Source organism: Podarcis tiliguerta, assembly GCF_965153285.1.
Source record: "Podarcis tiliguerta genome assembly, chromosome: 5".
NCBI classification, from domain to species: Eukaryota; Metazoa; Chordata; class Lepidosauria; order Squamata; family Lacertidae; genus Podarcis; species Podarcis tiliguerta.
The window spans coordinates 19311763-19330050 of record NC_139538.1 but is presented as its reverse complement, the minus strand read 5'-3'; the positions used below and the strand labels follow the sequence as shown (position 1 = coordinate 19330050).

At 42.4% G+C, this 18288-nt stretch overlaps 1 protein-coding gene and 1 long non-coding RNA gene across 5 annotated transcripts in view; one reads left to right on the top strand and one right to left on the bottom strand.

Annotated features, from left to right (window-relative positions):
• PPM1L (protein phosphatase, Mg2+/Mn2+ dependent 1L) overlaps nucleotides 1–18288 on the bottom strand; it is a 182040-nt gene that overhangs the window by 29163 nt on the left and 134589 nt on the right. The window lies entirely within an intron of this gene.
• LOC310678550 lies at nucleotides 14458–18287 on the top strand. Its single transcript, XR_014511842.1, has 3 exons — nucleotides 14458–14651; nucleotides 16986–17166; nucleotides 18103–18287. It is a non-coding gene; the product is annotated as an uncharacterized lncRNA (long non-coding RNA).

The following is an 18288-nucleotide window of genomic DNA, read 5'->3' as shown; positions in this document are numbered from 1 at the left end:
AGGATACTTCGTGGGGCGGCTGCCCCATTAATTTAGTTTTGTTCCCCCAACTTTATGCTTTGCTGCACCAATTTATGGAAGATTTCGAGGTTTTATGACTTCAAACTGATCCCTTTTCGACATAATCATCCAGAACTATCGGACCTGAATACTTCTTGTCATTAAAATAATCATTTCCAATCAAAACAATTATTTGACAAGGCATTTTACCCCCACCCACTTCTTCTAAAATGCTCCACACAAGCGTACATGTGAACAAAAACGTAAAAAAAGACATGTGGCCATAGCTCAAAAACTTGACCTGATTGAGCAAAACCAATGTGATTTTTGGATTCAGCGCATCAGATTCGTCCTAAATCAGCTGAAAAAACACAGACAACAAATTTGTTGTTGACCAGTGTTATTCATTAAAGCTGCCAGTTTTAAATTTTGCATCCTGATGTTGCATTTCAAGTCCATTAAAACCAGATGTGGAATTGGAATTACAATAGCAATAATCCTTTTCCGCCCAGGGAAAAAATCCCACAGAAATCATCCACTCAAAATATGTGGATGTACCAGGGTTCACTCTTTTGCAGCCAACTGTACTGCACACAAGCCAGGGCTCCCTTGCGGCTTTTATGAGGAGGAGGAAATGTTCCAGATGTATATACAAATGCTGAAATGTAAGTACCCAACATTTCCATAAAGAGCTCCTATGCACCGTATTGACGATTTGGCATGTGCTTTAAGAATTACAAAAATGCAGCCTGTGCATCAGATTCACAGCAGCAGTGTGAACAGGTAGAGCGCCTGAAAAAAATGGGTTACTTATACCAACTTGCTAAAGAAGGGTCAAAGTAAATGGATCTGCCTTTTTAAGTGACTTCCAAGCAAATCCCACCTTGCATCTGTAGTTAAAAGGAGAGGTTATCTTTCTCCCAAATCACTTTCTGTCTCCTCTACTACAGAAATAGGATGATCCCAGTTTTGTGAAAAGAAATCAAGTCAACGCACACTGAAGCAGCAACTCAATGAAGCAACATTAATTTCTACACCAAGTTGCAAAGGTACTGGGCGAATATGGTACAAAAAGATGGAAGTTGACCACAAGAGGAGAGGAAAGGCTAGATATCAAAGGCTGGAAGTAATGCTTCGTTTATAAATTACAGGAACATAAGAAGCTGACTTGCATACCAAATCAGGCCACGGGTCCACCTAGCTCAGTACTGTTGGCACTGACTGGCAACGACTCTCTGCTGTTTTCAGACAGCAGACATTCCCAGTCTTACCTGGAGATTCTGGGAATGAAACCTGCATGAAAAGCAGGTGCTCTACCACTGAGATACTATTCATCCCCATATCAGTAAGTTAGTGTGAGAAAAGCACTATCCCCTTTTCCAGTTATGGGCAGTTTTTTTTTTTACAGTGATAGCACAATCCAAATCACTGGGGCGGCCCTAGTTACTACTGATCCTGCAAATTACTAATAACAATGAGTTAAACTAAGTCATTGTTTCTCAGTAAAAGGTAAAAAGGTAAAGGACCCCTGGACGGCTAAGGCCAGTCAAAGGCGACTATGGGGTTGCAGCACTCATCTCGCTTTCAGGCCGAGGAAGCCGGCGTTTGTCCACAGACAGCTTTCCAGGTCATGTGGCTAGCATGACCAAACTGCTTCTGGCGCAACGGAACACCATGACAGAAGCCAGAGTGCACAGAAATGCTGTTTACCTTCCAGCCACAGTGGTACCTATTTATCTACTGGCACTGGTGTGCTTTCGAACTGCTAGGTTGGCAGGAGCTGGGACAGAGTAACGGGAGCTCACCCCGTCGTGGGGATCCGAACTGCCGACCTTCCAATTGGCAAGCCCAAGAGGCTCAGTGGTTTAGACCACAGTGCCACTTGCGTTTCTCAGTAAGTCGGTCCTTTCCACAGACCGTTTAAGCATTAGGCTAATTGCTACCACTTTTCTATATAATAACACAGACGCCATCACATTCATAAGATTCCTGATGAAGAATATTCCAAAAGCAACAGATTAAACTCTTAATATCTTGTGAAATAAAGCAGCCATGCATTATGGTAATCATTAAAGTAAAAAAATAAATAGATCACAGATTTGGGTAGAAAAATTGAGATTAACTCCCCTGCCCCCAAAAATTCTTCTTAGGAATCTCGGTAGGCAGCCAACTATGGAACCACCCCAGACTTAGAAAAGGAGGACTGCCTGAGGTTATAGTTATCCATTGGAATTTCCATTATCTTACTGTTTTCAGACAAATAACAGATCCCCTAACCCCCAGTGCCAAGAACATTTCAGGGTTTGTATCTACAGTACTCCTTTGCTTTGAAGACGCCAGCAAAACAATCATCTAAAGGAAAACAAGTTTGTGTTTCGGCAGCACTAATAAATGCCAGAGATAGAGAACCAACACCTTACTTATTCTGGACACTGATGCAAAGGCCTACGATTTTCAAGGTAGAGGAAAAGGTGGGTTCACAAGAATCTTTATTACACTGTGTGCCTTTCCCCCTTAAAACACAGGGGTTTGATGCACTCTCTCTTTATGGCTATAAGACTAAAGAAGAAATAGTTGACATGGTGCCCTACAGATGTTTTGGGACCTACATTTTTTAGAAAGGGAAGTACCAGACACTCTAGATTTTGGAAACAACACTGAGGACCAAACAACATATTATAAGCGAATCTATGTAACTATAGCCCTACATGTGTTTGTTTGAAAAGAGGCTGGTAACTCTCTGTCACTTCTCTGCTCTCAATTACTCTGTCCTAAAGTGACTTTCCAAGCAAAAAACCAGGAGTCTATGGACCAGAGTAACTTTATTTGACGTATAAGATATACTTTGGCCCGGTTGCTTTCTAAAACTAGAGACTATGTGGCGTTAACCGCCTCTCCAAAACTACAAAAGTAGACCGACACAAACAAACAGCCTTTGTGTTTCTTGAAGAGCTGTCTTCTCCATGCCACATAGCAAAGCATTTCTTAAACTGGAGGGAATTTAAAATGCATTTTGCCACGTGTCACGGGAGAGGACTCAAAAAGACCAACTGGGTTTATGTAAGCATCACAGTGATTCTAAGGTCAATCTTTCGAGCCCGGCCTTTATTAATTAAATCCATGTGAGGAATCTATCAGATTACATTTCATGATAGCAGCAGAGTTCAATGCGGTTCAGTACAGAAGAGAGAGAAAGGGAGAATTCAAAAAAGGTCCTGACATTACTAAAAAGAAGTGCATGATAATCTCCTTCTTCTAAAGCTCATGGTACCTTATAAGTGGAGACCAATCTCTAACTTTCATGCTTGGTCTCAATTTAATAGAGAAGGTTGTCTTCATTTTGATACTCTTCCTAGTTGTTAATTGAGAGAGTTACGGTTCCTCAACATCAGCTGGATATAGTTGTGTTTGCAGCAATACTTAGCAAGTCTTTTTTTCCAGATTGTTTGAAAAGATGTCATCCTGAAGCACTTGGAGATGTGTTCCATAATACAATATACATATAAGTGGAGAAGTTCTTTCCCCCTAGAAAGGGAGAGCGAGGGAGAGAGAGAGATTTGGGCACATCCACCACCTATGGAAGAGCTCTTAGCATCCTACAGTTTCACCAGCAGATGGTGTCCATACCTGGACAAATTCAGTACCATCTAGCCAACAATTTACGGTCACGCTAGATCTAATGTAATGTCGGAGTTCCATCACTGGAGCTCTTGGAAATCTTGATAAAGCCAAATTCTTGACTGTGGAAGTGTCTAACAGGCTTTGATTGAATGTGTTAAATATGCCTCCTCTAAACCTTCACACCCAATGCACAAAGGTCTGAAAGAAACACACAATTTGCACACAGGGGACAGGATACTGGGAGTAGGACTTGTGTGCATCAAGTTGGCATCCCTAATATACACATTGTACTCTCTCAACATAAATTACGTTGCTAATTTGAATGCAGAATGGTTGATTTCCTCCACATTTACAGGTGGGAAGGGGAAGCTAAAGCTCAGCTATATGAAACAATTTCATATATGGTTGCAGCAAGTTATTTAAGCAAAGTATTGGAGATGGGCAGATTTACAAGAATGTAGGAATATGCTGCAACGGCTGACTTGACTAATTATGTACGTGTAAAGGAAGAAAGGCAGAGAACACATGTATCTGTGGAAAACTGGACCCTCTACTGAAGGTTTTGGAAGAATGGCTTTTAATATATTCAAGATGTGACAGTGTGTCAGATTCGAAGTAGTGCAAGTGTTTTTTCCCAAAGCAAACAAAATGGGCTTCCTTCACATTTTATACAGAGGGAGCCACGCTGTCTAGCCCATGTGAACTGCCCCTTAACCCAGAGATCTGGGGATAAGCTGTGGCTATTCAAGGGTAAGGAAATGGCACCAGCCAAGATTCAGAAGCAGCCGCCTCTGCATTCCTTTGTATATTCCTGGATTAATTCCTGGCATGGAGAAGAGGTCGCAGGCGGAAAGCCACTGAACTCTTGGCTCAATTTTTTGGCTGTAGCCAAGTGGAGGGGACAAGATTGAAAAGGGGGGCAGCTCTCTTGAGAACACTGCAGATCCCCTTTCTGAATTCCATTTCCCTACCTGAATTTGCACGGAATTTTTAGTAGCCCCTTTATTACTACGGGGTATACAGAAAATCATATCTATAAGCCAGCTCTCACCGACCTGCTGAAGTTGTTTAGGACTATAGCTCCCATCATCCTCAGCAAGCATGACTTGTGACCTAGTCCAGTACTCTGACCCCTGCAATCACGCTGGCCAGAAACTGAATTCTGGCTGTTCTGTAATGATTTCCCACACCCTTATGTCTATTTACCACAATTCTAGCTCTAAAAGGTAAAGGTAAAGGACCACTGACAGTTAAGTCCAGTCGTGAATGACTCTGGGGTTGCGGCACTCATCTTGCTTTACTGGCTGAGGGAGCCGATGTTTGTCCGCAGACAGTTTTTCCGGGTCATGTGGCCAGCATGACTAAGCCGCTTCTGGCGAAACCAGAGCAGCGCACGGAAAGGCTGTTTACCTTCTCGCCGGAGTGGTACCTATTTATCTGCTTGCACTTTGCAGTGCTTTGGAACTGCTAGGTTGGCAGGAGCTGGGACCGAACAACAGGAGCTCACCCTGTCGCGGGGATTTGAACCGCCGACCTTCCGATCGGCAAGCCCTAGGGTCAGTGGTTTAGACTACAGCGCCACCCGCGTCCCTATATTCTAGGTGTAGGCTTCCTCAAATTAAGCTCTGCAATGTTTGAAGGAAAACACACATGCACACACAAATGTTAGATGGACCAGGACACGGCAAACACATCTTCTCTCCCAGCTTCCAACAAGCATCAGTCTTAAGCAAAGTCCCATCTGGTAAGTTCTTGAGTCACCTCAAGGGATTTAATTAGCAGATCCATCACAAGCGGTATAAATAATGACTAGTTTGTAGATGCTGCAGACATCTCTTGAACACTTAGTGAGCAGAAGCATTAACAGGGCCCATCTGCTAGAAAAACCCCTTCAGGATTGGATATTGTATTTGACAAATTGTTTCAACCACAGCCATATTATCCCTAGGCTCCAGCAATCAGGTTTTATGAAGGACTAACACACATCAGTAGCAAAGCCATATATCAGATAAGCAGCTAATTTCATCAGGGTAGCCATAAATAACTGTCCACTCTCCTGCTGGCTGCAGGGCACCTCAATATAAAGATTGCTTACATTAAGTCCTTTAACATGTAGGAGAATACAAGAGGCAGCTTTTTAAAACGTCGCTTTCTGAGCTTCCAAAGTTATGTTTAAGGAGCAAAAGAAAACAATCTGGATTGCATAATTTAATTTAGAGGAACAGTAGACGTGGACACGGGTGTCAATGAAAACAGTGCCACCCCTTTGTGCTTTATGTTTTATTCTTAGGCTGTGTCTACACTGGGGATTTTGCTTTGGTTGATTCAATAATGGTTTTGTGCCACGTCACAACTGGCCAGTGTTCAAATGTTAGTTTTGACCAATAATTGTGATTTTTAACCATGTTTCTGCCTTTTTAATGTACTGTTTTTTAACGCTGTATTTTAATGTACTCCTACTATTATTTTGACTTGTAAGTAAACAAGACCGTGCATGTAGTGTTCTTCAGGCATCCTATATGTATTGAATAGGGACAGCTCATTAAACTGGAGGAGAAATCAGGGAGGTATTGCCCTACCCAAAAGCCTAATTTCATTGGGTTGTAACCCATGGTGGCTGTGGTTTGAGGAGGAAACCCATTTCACCCCCAAAACTCAGTGCTTGAGTTCTGCCATTCCTTGTTAACATTCTGCAGTCCTCAGTGCTATAGCCCATTCTGTTCTGGAGAGTCTCCCAACCTCCAGATCAGCTTTCTGTCATGGCCCTGGAGTCATTTCCCCTTCTTCCAGGGGATGAGGGGGAGGACTCGAGTCAGAAGGAGAACTGCATGAAGGGCCAGCTCAAGACATTTTGCCACCTGAGGCGAAGGACAAGGCGGCGCTCTCCCCCAAGGCACATACAGAAGCCTATTGGTAGTCGAATCTCTCTCCAATACTGTTGAAAGGATAGAGTATTCCACTGCACTTCAGGGCAGCAGGCGAGCACAGTGACTACAGGGCAGGCCACATGGCACTCACAGCTCTGGCCATTCCCTGCATCTTCAGCATCAGCCACCTGAGGCATCTGTCTCGCTCTGCCTCATCACTGACTGCATGCAAGGCCACACCCAGCAGCACTTCTGCAAGGCTCTGGTGCCAGTGCCCTAGGACTGCCATACCTCAGACTCAAAGGACTCCATCCCAGAAGCCCCAGTGTGACCAGAGGCACCTTTCAGTGAAGGTGCAGCTTGCAACTGAGATGCTGCTGCTGCTCAACTTTGACCGTTTCTTAAGCAACAGCGGAACTCTGCTCTCTGTTGGTATTCAGCCTGAACCCTGCACAGAGCAGCCTAGCTGCAGGTGACCTCTCATGGAGGCATACAGGATTAATTGAATTGGTGGGACTGGTGAGAACTGAGTGCCCTAACTTGTGGAAGCAAAAGCGATTCCCGCTAACCACCATTTGATAAGAACTGTTGATTTGAATTTCTGGATGCTGATCAGCGCAACTCTGAACAAAGTCACAGTGACATCTTGTGTTTTGACAGTGAAGTAAGACTGTCCTATGCACTCTACGTGTCGCAATCTCACCCTTGGATGTCACTGTCTAATATTAGGCATGTCGATTTGGGTTGGCATAGCTGGGTGCTCTGGCGAACAAAATGTCATGTCAGTGACTCATAACCTCTCCTGAGCTATTATCAAGCATCACTGGCTGCCAAGCGGGGTCAGCACACACCGCCAATGAAATTCCACAGGTCGTGACATCACAGTCAGTATGTTCCAACCCCAAAATACTTCCTTTTCCAGGGTAGCAGCTCACAGGATTGAATCACAAGGCTACAGGTTACAGCATCTATCCTACAAAGATCAAAACGAACTTGCCGGGAACAAGAGGAACATAATGCAACACAGCTGGTTGTCTTGTGATGTACTTTAACACAAAGGAACAATATTTCACAATGCTATAAGTGTTAGGTGCATTCATTTGTTAGCTTGAAAATTAAAGCTGTCATCAGATATGACCTGATTACAGCAGTCATACTTGATAATATTTTTGCTTCTAATTTCTACATGAACACTTTCATTTTGGGGCTCATCTGCAACTGTTAAATCATCATCTTTTCTGGTCCTGCAAACATACATCATAGAATAATTCCTTTATGTGCATGAATGCTCAGAACACCTAAACAGAATTCATACATTTTCCTCCGTTATTAAATAGAAATATATATTCCTGATTCAGGATTTTTGAGAAAGTGGCAAACAGTCTGTAAGAGGAATAGAGCTTTTTTTTGGATTCTAAACGTGGGTAATAATATACTGGATAACACTTTATTGCACTGTTATATTTCTTAGTAAGAGACCACCCCCAACAGTGTTAATTGCGAAAGCCAATTGCAAACCAATGATTTGATGCTTGGATACAATTTTTAAAAAGTGATCTCCTTGGTAAATTGTTAATTGTTTAGTGGTTCAGTGCTATGGCTAAAATAAAAAAGATTTGTGCAACTAGTTCTGTGTCCAAGGGGCTCCTCCCATAGCAAGCAGTTCCACACTTATGAAACTGAATTAGGGTACTTCCCAAGGCAGATTTTGAAATTGCATGAGAAAAACAGAAAATGCCACTGGGCATGCCTAATACCTTTTCTAGATCCTTGAGCAGAATCCCAAACCAATATTGCATCTGATTCAAAATGTTCACTAAAACGAGTGAGGCTGCAGGATCAGATGACGTTCATTATTAAGCAGACTAATTGAGAGCTGTGTGCAAGTGGCCTTTTGAAATTTTCTACCCTGTTTGTAGGCAGAGAAACTAGGAGGAGCATTTCACTAAATTTCTCCAGGTGAGGGACAAATTCTCCAACAGTTTCTCAGTGGCTGGTGCTCATCATTAGTGGTAATCGTAACAAAGACCCCCCCCCCCCTTTAAGGTTTTGTATTATTTTATGCTAGCACCTTTGCTGACAGCCTGGATCTATGTCTGGATGTGGCATTGTTCTGGGACATCAGTAGTGGGAAATGGTGGTTGCTCCAAAAAGATGGTGGGTGATATTCAAAGTCACCTTATTTCCTTATTTGCTAGTGGCAGCAGCAATTGTGTTCGAAACCACGCCTGCCATTTGTAGCCTCCACAAACCTAGCATCTTTCTGTGGGAAGAAAATGGGGGCCAGCACAAAACCAACCGACCAACCAAAATGATAAAGAATATTCAGAGGAATACTTCCCTAAGGTGACAGAGGCTGAGAAAAATGAAAAATCACATCCATGTTCTCTGGTGGGGAAAATTCTTCTGAGAAATTTCAACTCAGTTCTACATTGATTAAGTCATCACAAGGATATATGTATATGCATCCACAAAGCAGACTTTGTTTTGATGTATGCAAACGTTTACTTTGTAGTTTCCATCTAGACAGGAATAGACACTGGTGGTGATTTCCCAGGAGGTAAATTTAGGAGGGATAAATAGCAGCAGAGGGCATCTTTTAGCAGCTGCAATAGTCCAGCAGAAAAAGATCAGGACTTTGAAGAGGGAAATATGATTTCAATTCCCACTTACAAAGCCACGCGGATAGTTTTCAGCTCAGTTACTATCTAATGGTTTCTTGTGAGATGAATAACATGAAAATTACATACCCCAAATATGTTCATAAACCTCAACAATTAATTTAAAGTATGCTCATTAAAGAATTATTGAAAGTGGATTATTGATGTACGCATTTCATTACAATGAACCTAAGAACCCCATTGCTAAGTGATGCACAAGCCAATCAGAGCGCGGCTTTGGCTGCAAATACACAAACACCGATGCAAAGCAGACCTATCCAAATCATGGCACAGGCTGAGTGCAGACGCCTTGTGCACCAAACACACAAAAGGTCTGTGGGGACCAAATGACAGGCCAGACGAAAGGCTTGTGTAGTTGCTCTACCGATCCGCACAACTTTTGGAAAGGTAGCCAAATGAAAATTTATATGTGATTTATTATCGTGTTTTTCATACCACTGCCACCCGGTTTCAGGTTTCTTCCAGTTTGGGATATTTATTATGGTTGGTTTGCCCAAGTGACATCTCAATGAGCTGGTCTCAATGCAGCTGTTTCAACAAAAGAAAGCCAGATGTACTGCCTCATCCCTTGCTGATAGAAAAAGCTCATTTTCCCTCAGTGACCCCATTCCCAATGTCCCTTCTTGAAAGGGTGAGGGAGGGAAAGAGAGGGAGGAAGGGAGGGAGGGGGAAGATAAATTTATTGACCTACAAGGCTGACATTTAATCTTGCTTGTTTTCGTCTCATGTTATTTTAGCCACAGTCTTGTAGTGGCTTCATAAATACCCAAGGGAATGGCTCCAGTCACGTTGCCATCAATCTCTAAGGCTACAGCCAGTAAAATTCTGTCATTCTAAATTTGGGCTTGAAACTGGTTTAGTAGCTGGAGATATGGGCGAAAGGAGGAATCAATTTTTGGAGTATAAATTTTAACCAGAACATCCAACTTGCTTTCCCATTCTCCACAAAAAATTAATAAATACCACTGATGATCTAGAATAGCAGTCTGAAGCCTTGCTGGACCTAGAGTCTCATAGCCTGAAACGATAATAAACTTTTCATCTGTTTATGAACTTTGCTGCATAATTACACCTTTCTCTTTCTCTCTCTGGGGTGACCACACATAAAAGGGCAAAACAAAAGGTTGAGTACAAGTAATTCCCCCACAAACCCCAAAGATTCCTAAAATAGAGGAATCACCTCAACTGAAAAACACAGAATAATTTTAGTGCATTAGGTTATGTTATAAATGCATCTTATGTTTCACATAACAAGATACAAGAGATATAAAATGTTGGAAGTGACTTAGTCAGATAGTTGGTTAAATGAATCAAGTGAGATCATGTGGCTTACAAAATATGTTATGATTGCATAAAACAATTATTAAAAAGACAGGGTCTGCATTTATTATTTTAATGAAGGCATTGATTGTTTTAATAAAGGTACCAACAATTATATTAGGCAACACTTCCTTTTTTTCTTCAAAACTCTTGTTTGTCAAATATAAATGTCTGCAGATATAATTGATTAACGAATGAACCAACACCCATTTTCTTTACTTGACTAAGAATTGTTTGCTTGGGTATCAGCCCTAAATAAAAGCATGAAGCTATGTTGTTATGCTGTTAATATAGTTTGCATCATTATGCAGTCCACAATTTGATCCATTTGGCTGGCCTGTATGCTCTCCCTCCCCCCCCCCCCCGCCAATGGCCCACCCGCCTTTCGGGGGCCCTGTTGTCCGATGTGACTGGAAATGGAAAGATGACTTACAACCTAGTTTATTTGTTTTTTTCCCTTGGGTGAAGAAGGATTTCCCCGACATCTTGTTGAAAATGATTTTTTCCCATTGCTTTGTCCCTGGGGATTGTGCCATCTTTTATCAAGGCCAGACAGTTTCTATTTCAAGCAGAGCCCTTGTTTAAACCAATTTTTATTTTATTTTTTGGTCTCTTGTTCTAAACAGCTCTTTGCAACCAGCCAGCCAAGATGCCTTCCATCTTCCAACTGGAAGAGAAGCATTCTTAGTGTACATGTTATGGCTTGTTTCCAATAAAATTTGTGGTCTGAAGCCTTTAGTCTGCTGTATAGGAAATGTACCAACATTTAAGACGGCTTCACATGGGACTTCACACAGACCTTTTGGGGTCTATGGGCACACTTGCAAACAAGAAAAACTTATGGGCCCCACATGCCTATCTCCCACCTCCTTTCCAAAGCCAGGCAAGCAGCCCTCTACCTTACAGGGGGTACATATCCAGGGGTCCATGGCTTTACGCATTTTTGCATTTTTTGCATATATGCATGGGCCCACGAAACCTAACCCACACCTTATTATTATTATTATTATTATTATTATTATTATTATTATCCCACCCATCTGGCTGGGTTTCCGCAGCCACTCTGGGTGGCTCCCAACAGAACATTAAAAACAGCAAGGCTGCTTTCAGATGTCTTCTAAAAGTTCGATAGTTATTTATTTCCTTGACATCTGATGGGAAGGCGTTCCACGGGGCAGGCGCCACTACCAAGAAGGCCCTCTGCCTGGTCCCCTGTAACCTCACTTCTCACAGTGAGGGAATCAACAGAAAGTCCTCGGAGCTGGACGTCAGTGTCTGGGCTGAACGATGGGGGCAGAGGGTTCTTAATTCTAAGACCCTTACGTATAACGTCCAAGTTCTTGCATTTAGTCAGAAGGGAGATATCATTCTGTACATTTGCAAGTTTCTTTGTGAGGTTGATGGACTTCCATTTCATGCGGCTCAATGTGGCGCCTTCCATGATTCTCGATTTGGGTAGGTAGTCGTGTTGGTCTGACGCAGTCAAAATAAATTTAAAAATAAAAAAATTGTGCACCACCACCTTAGAGACCAATTAAGTTGGTTCTGGGTACAAGCTTACGTCTCTAAGGTGCTACTGGACAATTTTAAATTTTTTTATTTATTTCGATGGGGGTGGAGATGCTCCTTCAGGTATATGGGGCCGAGGCTGTTTAGGGCTTTAAAGGTCAGAACCAGCACTTTGAATTGTGCTCAGAAATGTAGGCTTATTGCATATTGCTATGAGTTTGGGGGTATTAAGCTGGGTGCCAGACCTCTTTAATCCCTAGATCCACTAAGTGTTAGAATTTAATCAAGGCTTCTAATTTTTGGAAGAGCCAGGCTAGCCTGCTGGTCAGATGAGAACCTGGTTGATGAGCCATTAATGGGGATTAAGGGGCTCCATGCAAGACAGCAAATAGGTTGGGCCTTGCTCAATAGATAAAGCCAGAGTTTAGAGTTGAAAGTGCAGTGATAGGACCCAGAAGCAAAGCAGCAAGAGAGAGAGGGAGGGAGGGAGGGCCATGCTGGAACTCTGCCTGAATCCAAGGCAATTAAGACCCTTTTTGAGTGTTAATGCCGTGAACCCCTCTATCATAGTCTCAGGTCCTATGTATGTATAAATAAACCATATACAGTGGTGCCTCACAAGACGAAATTAATTTGTTCTGCGAGTCTCTTCGTCTAGCGGTTTTTTTTGTCTTGCGAAGCAACCCTATTAGCGGATTAGCGCTATTAGCGGTTTAGCGGCTATTAGCGGCTTAAGGGATTAGCGGATTAGCTGCTAAAAGGCTATTAGTGGTTTAGCGGCTTAGAAAAAGGGGGTGGGGAGCGAAAAAAAATCTCAAGACTTGCAAGACCTTTTCGTCTTGCGAAGCAAGCCCATAGGGAAATTCGTCCTGCGACGCGCATCGAAAAACAGAAAACCCTTTCATCTAGCGGGTTTTCCGTCTTGCGAGGCATTCGTCTTGTGGGGTACCACTGTATCATAAAGACACCCACAGTCTCCGATGTGCCTCATTCCCAGAAGGAAACATGAACCTTGGGGAACTGCCTGGAACCCCTGGCATCTTGTACTGCTCAGAGATTGGGGTGGTGTGCAACAATATAAATATTTTAACATAAATAAAAACAAATAGTAGTCTGTTGTGGAATCCCATTCTGTGTAGCATGTTTGTGTACATCAAAACAGCAGCAGCTGCACATGGTGAGAGCAACCCAAACCCTCTTTATGCCAGTTTGGGTATCCCTCCACCCAGCTCTCTTGGCTGAGCTGACTTTTTGCCAGCCTCTGCTGGCAGAGTGGTGCAGACTGATGCAGCTTCCACCTGCCAAACACTGGAGGAAGTCAGCAGAAAGTCCCCAAATGGAGTATTCCAAGGGTGGGGAGCGGGCAAGGTTGAGCCAGTCCAAAATCGACTGGATCCCAAGCTAACCTCACTGGGTTCAATTGTTTCTCTCTTCCAGCTTCCACTGGGTCAGCCATGGCCAACAGGACCGGGGAAGCTGCAGAGACCCACCAGCGGGGTGGCAGCGAGTGTTTGGATTGCACCTCAACCTCCTTCTTGATTTTTATCCTCTCTTCTGACACCACTAAACCAAAATATCCCACGTGCGGCTTATTAAAAAATGCATTGACACATACACACAGGACAGTAAAATAATGTGGTGATGACAGAGTCCATCTATTACATTTCGCAGGGCTTCTTTTTGGAATGCTTCCTTAGTTAAAACTTCACTGGAAATCTTGTCAACTCACATGGTTATTTTTAGCTGAGCTCATCTTGTTTGGTGGCTTTGATGTACTGACTTACTAATGAGAAAGATTTACACACAGAGAGGATATTAAGAATGCAGAGTCCACTGATGACATCGTACTGTTGGAATGACAGATTAACATATAAAATTGCATCAAAGATGGAGAAACAGAGTACAGTGGTACCTCGGGTTAAGAACTTAATTCGTTCTGGAGATCTGTTCTTAACCTGAAACACCACTTTAGCGAATGGGGCTTCCTGCTGCACAATTTCTGTTCTCATCCTGAAGTAAAGTTCTTAACCCGAGGTAATATTTCTGGGTTAACAGAGCCTGTAACCTGAGGCGTATGTAACCTGAAGCGTATGTAACCGAGGTACCACTGTACCTGACTTGAAACTCATTATTCTTCAAGTTTTAAATTTAAATTAAATTATTTAATTTGGTCTTTTTTATTTTAGTTTTTTATTTTAATTGGATTATGACTGGATATATTAATTGGATGTTTTGTATTCTGTAAGTTTTAAATTATGCCCGAAGGTTCCATAAAATGGGCGGAACCTGATATTAAAAATTTGGGACTTGCATATGTGCTATGGGCAGGGAAGGGAGGGGCCAGCCCTATGAGGCAGAGTGAGCAAGATCATGAATGTCATGGGGGGGCGTGTCATGAGAGGGGACAAAATGGTTAGGTTACTTAAATTGTTGTTTTTATTGTTCTTTTTATTCCCAGAGAGAGACATTTCTGGAGTTTCTCTGTTTCAGGTGCCAACAAAACTTGGCCAGCGTTGCACATTTTGCACATTGACTTGTGAGGGAGGAGGAAACCATTTGCCATTTCGCCTCAGGCGGCAAAATTTACTGGGACTGCCCTGTGGAAACAACCCCTCCTCATTATTCTCTGAAACACTGTTTTGGGGTCAAAAAAGTTCGTCATACCTTTCTTGCTACTTGAGTATATAAATATACCCTGTAGATAAAAACAACTTGTTGACACTGGCTATCAACCATCTAATTTTGACAGACCTTCTAGAAAATTACAAAATGAATACCTGTAGGTGAAATAGTATAAATGGTGAGAAAGCCTGATCAATCTTCAATCTAGCCTGATCCACATACACAAAGGTGGTCAGTTGGGCTATTAAAACAATTTAGCAGTCAGATATCCTGTGGCCATAGTTTGAAATCTAAGCTAAGTAAATGGATATCTAGTGGGGGGTGGGTAGTTAATTCCTGCAGATAAACAACCCTTTATGGTGTTTGACACACATGAAGTCATAAGTATTTTGAGGCATGAGGCAAGTAAAAATAGAGTCTTAAAACTTAAGGCCTTGGTTTTAAATGACTTATGTTAGGTGCAAGTTGGGCATACAGTGGTGCCTCGCAAGACGAAAAGAATCCGTTCCGGGAGTCTTTTCGTCTTGCGGTTTTTTCGTCTTGCGAAGCAAGCCCATTGACGGAGTAGCGCTATTAGCGCTATTGGCTAAAAAAGGGCTAAAAACGGCTTTTTTAGGGGGGGGATTAGCAGTTTTGCTGCTAAAATGCTTTTAGCAGCTTAGCGATTCAGAATAAGGGGTTTTGGAGAGAAAAAAAAATTTCGATTTTTTTTCGTCATTTTTCGTCTTGCGAAGCAAGCCCATAGGAAAATTCGTCTTGCGAAGCGCCTCTGCAGACGGAAAACCCTTTCGTCTTGCGGCTTTTCCGTCTTGCGAGGCATTCGTCTTGCGGGGCACCACTGTACATAGTGGGAATTTTGAGTAGCAGATTCATATGCTACATAATATCTGAAAATCACCTCAGTTTCAAAAGCAGTTTGCCATAGGATAGAGGGGGATAACGCTCAAGGAATCTAAATCCCAAAGCACGTTGAACATAACAAACAACATACCAATGATTCCTCTGTAAAAATCGGCAATGTGAGGTATGCCAGTTTAGATTGCCTCATGATGAGGTTGGCCCTCTACTGTCGAAAACCCATGCAACCTTTCCTTAATTAAACTTATTTAAGCAGAAAGGCCACATGACCCTGAAAAACTGTCTGTGGACAAATGTAGGCTCCCTCAACCAGTAAAGCGAGATGAGCGCCCCAACCCCAGAGTCGTTCACGACTGGACTTAACTGTCAGGGGTCCTTTACCTTTACCTTTTTTAAACAGAAAAGCCACAGTTCAGTGGTAGAGTATTTGGCTTTACTTGCAGAAGCTCCCAGGTTCAATCCCCAGTATATCCTGGCATGGCTGGGAACGTTCCCAGTCTGAAACCCTGGAGAGTTTCTGCCAGTCAGTGTAGACAATACTGCATTAGCTGGGCTGGTGGTCTGACTGAGAATAAGGCCGCTTCCTATGTTCCTTGCAGTAACACAGACAAGAAGCTGAAGGAAGTGTGAAACGTTTTCAAAACTTTGCAACCAGGAGGGCTAAACCTTCCTTTGATTTAGAATTAAACTGGCATTTTCAAGTCTTCACCATCGCTCACACATTACGTTTTCTGTTGTGAGCCTAAGAAGTCTTAAGTGTGCATGAATGTGACAACACATGCATCATAGACACAGCAACTGGCCCGTGAGAACTAGGCCGCATCTCCCCACAGGAACCTGGGTTGGATCACTGAGCCAGCCTCTTTAAACCATAGTTAAGTTAATTTATGGTTTAACGGTGAAATTGCGGCATGCTTCTGCATGCTGCTGAAATCAGAGGTGTTTTCTTCCTGCTGTGCTGCCAGAAGTTAATCTGTGGTTCTGGTTTATCACTACGTCTGAACCTGGGCTTGTGATGGTGAGGCAGGGTCAGGGGAGGAGCGAGGTGCCTGCGATTTCAGTGGCATGAACCAGGAAGCTGCACCGTGTCACCTTCAAACCATAGTTTAGTTTAACTATGGTTTAAAATGGAATGCCAAGGCTATGCCAAAGAAGCTTGCAGGCTGAACTCAAGAACTAAGTGAACTAGTACAACGCCTAACCCTTCTACAGTTGCACAACTTCAGCTCAATCGTGAGCCAGGCCCTGCGATCGGCTGTGTCTACAGCAGAAGTTTCAGGATGCCAGATGCCTCAAAGATTTAATTCCACGTTAGATTTCCGACTGGCACTTAGGAGAACTCCAGCTGCTTCTGATTATAGATGTTAAGCACTTGAGAGGCAGCCAGAGGATATGTTCTGATGCCATCCTGCTGATGTATGTGAAGACAGTTATACTTTCACCTGAAGTGCTTATAATTTGCTCACTTTAAAACTACTGCCTCTCTTCTTCCCTTTTGCAAACCCAGCCTCCCCAGCACTCCACCTACTGCACACCATGTAGAGCTGAGGAGCAGTTTGACCTTCTCATTAAAATGAAAGAAGTTTGACAAAGCACTGAAGTCTATCATCGCAGGAGGAAACATTATGCTTAGAATTGTCATGCAGCTGAAAGGCTGAAGGATTTGGAATTGCGAACATCTGCTGCAAGTATTATTATTTTGTGGGCTTTTCTTTTCCTTTTTTTCCAAAAAAAAAGGAAAACCGCACATATTTTGCAGAGCAGTCATAATCAGGCTTCGCTTCAGAACAGGTAGCACCATTACTCCTCTTGTACCAAACAAGAGACTTGATTAGAATACTAAAGCAGCCTATCTTCCTCATTATGGGCATAAATACAGGACTCATATTTGCAGTGTGTGCCATTCGGAGGGTACATATATTTAAAAAATCGCTTTTCACAAAAGACTTTTATTCCAGACTTGCTTATGCAGCTCTTAAATCTGACATGATTGCCTCATTTCAGCATTAAAAACCCCAATTTAAAAAGGAAAAACAAATGGGGGAGACGCTTCACACTTCTTTTCTATTGTTCTATGGGGATAAAAAGTTGTGTTTTCCCTCCCTTTTTAGATGCATTTATAATTTTCTGCCATCTACTTTTTTCTCCCTATGCCTAAAGTTGAAAAGAGATGATTGGATCATCTGATGAGCACACAATATAAAAAACATATATCTTTCTCACTTTACAATCACAAAAAGATATAAAATATACACGCATCTGAAGTGTTTGCCAAGTCACTGTTTTCTGCTTTGCTCTACAGATTATATAAAACTGAATTACTGTCCTTTATTGTGTTGTGTATATAAACCAGATGGGTTTTTTAAAAAGTAGTGATTAAAGGAACAGATGCAGTAGGATTGATGGCAAGAAAAACAACAGGGTTCAGCCATATAAGTCAAGCAAAACAAGAGACAAATTGTGGTATAAAATCTAGAGATTTGTGCAATCAGGGACAGGGATGTTTTAACCCTTACTGTGTGATGTGGATAGTTATTCATCTTTAAAAATTCTTTGTAGTGGAAAATTTCTTTATTTCATCATTCTGTCTACCAGACGAACAGAACAAGCAATTTTCTTTTCAGATCGTAGTCTGGAGGATACCAAACAAAAAAAATTGAAAGATACTGCTGTCCATAGTATGTGTGTAAGAAGTGAGAGTTCTGCAGAAGCAAATGTGCTGTAACAAATCATGTCACTAGGATGGCTGCATTTTCAAAGATCCTCCACCACGAGAAAGACCACAGGTGGACATTCCACCTGAATTGTCA